Here is a 6,908-nt window from a genome sequence, read left to right as displayed (position 1 = left end):
GACCAAATTAAAGTTCAGCAACACCGAAGAGGACTATAATTCAAAGGCAGGGTTTGGCAGAGTCCTGCCAGAGCATTATAATATTGTACGTTCCTCCAGATTTCATTACTGCTAAAATATCCTGCCCAGCTCATCAATCTAGGTTGATTACTAATGTTTTTATTATTCTTCATTAGCTCTCCTAGCAAAGGCAGCATAAAATACAGCAGATGGAATGAAATGTGACTTGAAATTGCCCTTGCGTGCACATAGATTGTTTTTTGAAATTAATACTTATCATTTTGACCTGCCTCCCTTTTTTTTTAAGCTAAAAAATGCTATAAGACTGTGTCAGATGTAGGGTCTAAAGCACTGTTTGTAGGCGTGTATAATAATGTTTTTTTCGAATTGCATCTTTGATGGTGGTGAGGTTCTGAGATGGTCTGGGAGCAGAAAAAAATAAAAAAACTTTGTGTGATAGTAATAAGCATGAAGAGAGACTTCTGCTGGCTTCAATGAGCTTGAAATCAGGTTGCAAAGGAAGTCTGCTGTCCAGTCTTGTTGTCCGTGAAGGCCAGTTTGGTGGAATCTGTATGCCAAGGAAGTTGAACTAGAGACTTTTTTGAGAACCTGCCGTTTTAAAAATTAGGAGCCTGCTGTTACAATCCAGCTACTGGTACTTGGGGCTGTGTTATCATCTGCTACAGATGCAGGAAAGTCTTTGCTGAGGCTGGTTGCTGGGGAAAGCTGCGAGTTGAGGTAGGGCAAAAACACACATGCCTTTTCAGGGGCTCGGTGGCCAAAGGGCTCTCCTGTTGAGGGCATGCCATGCAGGGCAGCACAGTGTCCAGACTGGCAGTGAGGGCTGCTGCGGCCACGCTGCTGTCACTGGTGTGCACCTAAGGGTTTTGCTGCAGGAAGTCAGAGAACGTGCGAGTCCCAGTAAAGTTTTGCACGAGGGCTGTGTCGGGAAAACAGCTTGGACTCTTTGGAGCCGTCTGATCACGTCCCAGAGGTTGCATCTAGGATGCTGGGTGCCTGCACCTGGGCCATTGTCCTAGGGAAAGAGTGTTCTCTCCTTGCTTCGTATTCACAGTGTCATCTCATGTTGTTTCCAGTGGATGTGTTCCAAGGGAGCCAGAAGCATTTGCATTCATTGACCGAGGCTGTTGACCAAGCCTTTCTCCCCTTCTGCTCCCCCCTGCCCCAAAAGTGTCTTTGTTCCTATGGCAGGCACGACTGCTACTGCCTTTGTCACTGCTTCTCTGCTGAATCCAGGCAGCATTTGATAGAGCCCCTTAATGCTCTTCCATCCAGCCAGGCTCTAATGGGCAAACCGAGAGCAGACACGTAGGGCTTTCTTTCTCTGCTCGTGATCAAGCTGGTGGCGGGGAGGGGGGCAGGAGTTCCTATAGGGGCGACTAAGCAGCCTCCTGCGTGCTGCATTCCTCAGGCAGACAAGGGTCTTTGGGTAAATGCAATCTCTTTTATTAAACCCACTAAATAGTTAGAAAAATTGTTCTTTGCAAGCTTTCAGGGACAATCACCCTTTGCATTCCTCCGGCACTCTCTCTTCAAAGTCAGGTGCACTTGAATGCCTGGGAAAGGGGCTGGAGGGTTTTGTCTCTGAAAGGACGGCAGTCTGCGGAGCCGGTCAGGCAGACAGCACAGTGGCAGCGTTCCTGTTGCTGCCAGTGTCAGACAGCCGCGTTCTGCCGCCGTACTCGTCCGCAGCCACCGACGCTATTCAACCCTTCCTTTGCCGAGCCTCTGTCCCAGGCTGCCTCCCAGTCCAGACGCGCTTTGCCACCCCGCTGCATTCAGATGCCTGTGATAGGCTGCCATGTCTCCATGGCACGTTTGTTTTATGAGCCAAAGCTTGAGATAATTAGCCGATTCAAAGAGAAATCCTGCCCTGGATAGAAATAGGCTTTTGCTGCTATCAAAGAAACCCAACATCCTCCTAACGTCTTGTTGCTGCTAATGGGGAAAGTAAAAATCAGTCGTGTCAGCCAGAGCTCCATTCTGCTTCCTGCAATGGCAAATCTTTCAGTCCTGAACAAACCCCAAAATAGATCCCAAGACAATAGTGCATTCAGCCTAACAGCACATAGATAAGGAGCTGAGCCTAGCCTCCCAGCTATTCTAACTTCTGTTTCTCTTTTAATAAGGAATATTGGCTATTTTGGGTTTCAGGTATTCTTTCCAAGAGTGCTAAGTTCCTAGTAGAAATACATTGTTGGCTATATTTTAAGATACCTCTTGAAGACGAGGTACAATGCAACCTAAATTGTCTTGACAAGAGGCTGGCTGGAAGCCTTCAAACAGACAGAGCTCCTGTGAAAGCATTTAATCCGGTATTAAAACTCTGGCTGGTGAGAACTGCTACTTCCTTTTCAGATCTGAGAGCAGCAGGCCTCCTGATACAGTAATGCAATTTAGCCCTGTGCTCTGTTGCTATTGTGGGCCCAGGCATTTGAATTACTGGTGGTAGTTAAGCTAAATTACTTGCTCTAATGAGACTCTGCTTTTAGGGATGGTTCTGAGCCAGGACATGAAGCTGTGATGATGGAAGTCTTCCAATATCTCTAGTGAAGGTATCTGAGGGGGTGTTTATTAGACTTAGCTTTCCCCTATCCTTGCCCTTCTTTATTGTTGGTGTTGAACTAGGAGTGTGAAAGGCTGGGGGGTCACTTTTTCCAGGTGAGCAAGAAGTGGGATAAATAGGGATAAACCCTTATAAAGCGGGATTCAAGGCAATCCCTGTTGGCATGACTTAAATGCAGAAGAGCAGGGGAAGAGGGCTGCATTAAGAAAAGGGGTAACCAGGAGGGTAAGAAGCTGTTTGCTAAAATAAGCCCATGACTCTCTTCAGCCCACACTTTGCCATTAATTCGTGCTCTGTTCTTCCCCTCTGTTCATCCCACGCTCATTTATGAGTGTGTCATTTGTACCGCTTTATGCCTCACTTCTGAATCTGTCCCTTGGGAGCCTTGGAACCACAGCTTTAACACCCTGACAGAGCTGATCTAGTGTTTTGTTTTGGGTTTTTATTTAACCGAGGCAGATAATTGAGCTCCATTCAGTTTTAAGTGCATGGCTCTTGGGTAAGCCTTTACAAAGCAACATGGGCTGGGATTTGTCTGGGTTTTGTTGGCCCAAAGTTTCCTTCCTTTTGCTGCTGATGACTTAGTTGTAGTTGAGCATAGATGGATACTAACGTCTCTTAAAGAGAGTAGTGATAGTCCAGGATGGAAGTTGCTATACCCACATAGGCTGCTATTCTAATTAGAAAGCCAGCTCCTTGTCATCTGCCGCCATTAAATTATACTTTCACTGGGGAGAGTGACTATATAAAATACAGCATCTTCTTACTCAGCAGATCCCCACCGCCTGTTGTCAGAGACAGATCTACTGACTTCAGTGCCCAGGATAAGATTTTACTGCAGAGCTATTGCAGTACAGAGAGGCTTCTGTAGCATCTTGTATAACATCCACAGAATGGCTCACGTGGGTCCAGTTAATTACTGCTATACCAGCTCATTTAAGGACCCAAGTGTGACATGGGTGTCACTGAGGACATAATTGTGAAACGATAGGGTTGTACAGGTGTGACTGATGTCCTAATTTGATGTTCTGCAGATGCATTATTACAGGTGAAGATGCACAAGACTTCGTGTATCATCAGTAGGATTGTTCCCAGCCCCTTCACCAACCTGCTCCAGGGAATGGGGTTGCCCAGGTCTCATGGAGGGCAGAGTTGGACCCACAAAGCCTTTCCTACTTTTTGTGTTTCAAGAAATGGAAAAGACCCAGCATGGCTCTCAAATTCCCGATTGACTCTACAAGGCTGATTGTAGGGGGGTGGGAAATCTTCCTTGAAAATCAAGCACATCTGGTGCATGAAAGACAGCAAATCAGGGATGCCATGGTATCCTTTTTCTTTTTTTTTTTTTTTTCCCAGATTAACATCCATTTCTAGAGCAGATCTGTATTTGAGAGCAGAGGCATTGGAATAACAGAAAATAACCCGAGGTCTGACATGAGTTGTTTTCCTAGAAACACTTTCTTTAATCAAGATTACTTTAAATGGGTAGGTTGCAGACTTTCAGCAGCTCTTCCTGACTTGTGCATACGCATCTGTGTGTATGTTCTTTGCCCCAGATTTTTATGAGGATTATCTGTGATCTCTGGGTCCTAGAATTAAGAGATTTGATGTTACATAAAGAAAAACTCACATACCCAAAGTTAACCCCAACAAGACACAGAAGCAGGAGTGCAGGGTTGAGTAGAAGAAACCATGAAAGTTGAGCAGATTTGGAGAGTTGTAAAGGAAACCATGGGAAATTGCATGGGATGGCTTTCTGCTTAGGTAAAAGACCTCAGATGAAGCAAATACCAGAGGTTCACCAAAGAACGATGTCTTCATGTGAGACTCGGGCTGTTTGATTAGCCATCATGGTTTAGTGTAAAAGAACTGGATTGGATCTGAGGAATTCTCAGATTGGGATAAACTGAGTGTACAGAGAATAATTATTGTGGGAACTCCAGAGATGATCTATAGCTTGTGGTGAGAACAGCGGGTGGCAGTATATTTATTCCACGTTACTTTCAAGAGCATTTCTGCTTGGTGGCTGCCCGTGGCAGGGCTGAGTACCTTAGACTGGATGACATACTATTTCATCCTGACAATATTGATCTTTCGGGTATACGAAAGCAATTTTGCGGATGTCACGGGCCTGCACTGGAAGGTGATGTACACGTTTGATTTGTATCATCTTGTCATGTAAACAAACCCAAAATGACGTTTCCTTTTTGTATAACTCATCGCTGTTGGAGAACACCCAACAGACCAGTCTGTCTGTGACACTGCATGCTCAATTTTTTTACAGTTCAACGAGACCACCTACATCTGGGAGTGAGAGAAACCAGTTGCCTTATGAAATGAGTTCTGGGTTGATTGGATGCAGCTGGCTGGCAGTAGCACCTTTCCTGGGAAGAGGTGAATGAAGAGTTTCTGCTCTGTGGTCAGCAAAAAATCTCCTGGTTTTTACTGGTGGACGGGATCCTCTGCAGCTGGAATGAACTTCTTTCATGTGGGGGCCTGGCAAGCCAGAAAAGACTGGGCTGCCTGAGTGTCATTTAAACACCATTGCAGTGGTCTTCATTGCAAGAGAAATGAAGGCATAGGCTTTCCTGCTCTGTAAGAGTCGGGTACAAAGGAGCCAAAGCACACAACATAAGGAGGATTAAGGATCCTGCCTTGCCTCAATGTCAAGGGGAGTTGCATGTCCTGAGGCCCATCAGGATTTTCCCCATGCTGCATTTGGGGTTGGGGGGAGTGGAGTTTAATCTCTCAAGGGTTGGCAGAACAGACCCTCTGCGCAAATCGGGTAGCTGTGGCTTTTTTTTCTAACAGTAAGAAGAGAAACAATTGCTTTCCAGCTAGTCCGTGTCAGGTGCCTGTATAGTGAGCCCTTGGGAAATTCGCTTATGTGGGGGGAGAAGGTGGTATTCAGTACCTACTGCCAGCCTCTGAGATACTGACTGCATTTCTGGGAGCTTCGGGGCTGGTAGGAGAGCAGCATTTGGTCCAAATTGATCAGATTCACTCATTACTTGCTGGGCATTAAGTTGGGGACTTTGAATGGCATAAAGAGGGGGAGAAGAATTGAGTGGGGAGGAGAGGGTGTGTATAGGGTGCAGGGAACACATGCACCTTCTTTTAACAAAAGGTCCTACCTATTTTGATCTGGTGAAGTTTGGCCCTGAATGGGTGGCTCCAGATCCCTCCAGACATTGTCGCTCGTAATGAATGGGGCTGTACCGCTCGCTCTCAGATTTGCAGGCAGGTCTGCCAGTGGACACATTTTTAAAGGCCTCTCTGTCTAAGTGAGATACAAAACTGTGGCACTGCCTGTTTCTGGGGTCCCCGATCTCTTTTTGTCTGGGCAGGAGTGTTAATGCCAGTGTCTTAGCTGGGCAACAATTTGGAAGATTCCAGCGTCACCCCAGAGCCTGGGACACTCGTCCTAAAGTGCTGCATGGCCTTCTGGACATGCTTAAACAGCTATCATCATGGATAGTGAATTCCTGAACCTATCTAGTCATTGAGGTGCTTTGGGCTCCTTCAGGCGGAAAGGAGTTATGGAGGTGTGTATTTTTTTGTTATGATTTGTTCCATTATTGCCCCTAGAAGCCCCAGTCGTGAGCCAGGATCCTACTGTACTAGGTCAAAGAGGTGATCAAAGATCATGATGAGGTATGGATCCCAGCCAAGGTCTAAACAGTGATGAGGCTTGGTGGCATTTGGATTATCATTTCATGGTTTAGGGCCATCTCTTGATTGTGACATAACCATCAACCACAAATTGTAGCCCTTCCTGATGGCTGCAGCCCTAATGGTGTGTGCAACCCAACTTGAGTCGACTCCCTAGTGCTTGTGGCAGCTGAGCACAATTTTTGGCTCTGCCCATGAGTGGCTCAGAAGTGTGGCTGGACCCTGGTTTGAGCAGACTGTGGGTTGCTCCTGAGTGGTTAGTAAAGACAGTGATACGCTCCCCAGGGGCTGTGCCTTCTGTAAAGAGGCTGGGGCAAAGTTGCATGCCCCTACTGCAGAGCGATAGGATTGTCATCCCCTTGTGATGTCTGTTTTTTTCCTTTTCCTTTCAGACTCTTTGCTTCCCTTCGGCATGGTAGCTTGCAGCATGGCATCTGACAGGGCCACCCAAGAAGTGTGCTTGCTTCTTTGATAAATTCCCGGCATTAAAATGGCTTTTATTTCATTTGTTTGTTCTCCGTTTCGCTGCCGTTCTGTGAATCCCTCGCTGCTCTGCATCATTCCATACAGTCTAAACCAGTGGTCTCCAAACTTTTTTGATTGTGCATCCCTATCAGTAAAAAAATTTTGAGCACACACCCCCAATATA

General features: G+C 46.2%; 1 protein-coding gene across 2 annotated transcripts in view; it reads left to right on the top strand.

The window, feature by feature from the left end:
- Positions 1 to 6,908, top strand: part of MMP17 (matrix metallopeptidase 17) — a 151,750-nt gene that overhangs the window by 6,384 nt on the left and 138,458 nt on the right. The gene's annotated exons all lie outside the window — the stretch shown is intronic.

The sequence above is a fragment of the Gavialis gangeticus genome, unplaced genomic scaffold (assembly GCF_001723915.1).
Source record: "Gavialis gangeticus isolate Ggan-Ray unplaced genomic scaffold, GavGan_comp1, whole genome shotgun sequence".
Classification (NCBI taxonomy): domain Eukaryota; kingdom Metazoa; phylum Chordata; order Crocodylia; family Gavialidae; genus Gavialis; species Gavialis gangeticus.
Note: the sequence above shows the minus strand (reverse complement) of the source record. Positions and strands in the feature narration are given on the sequence as shown.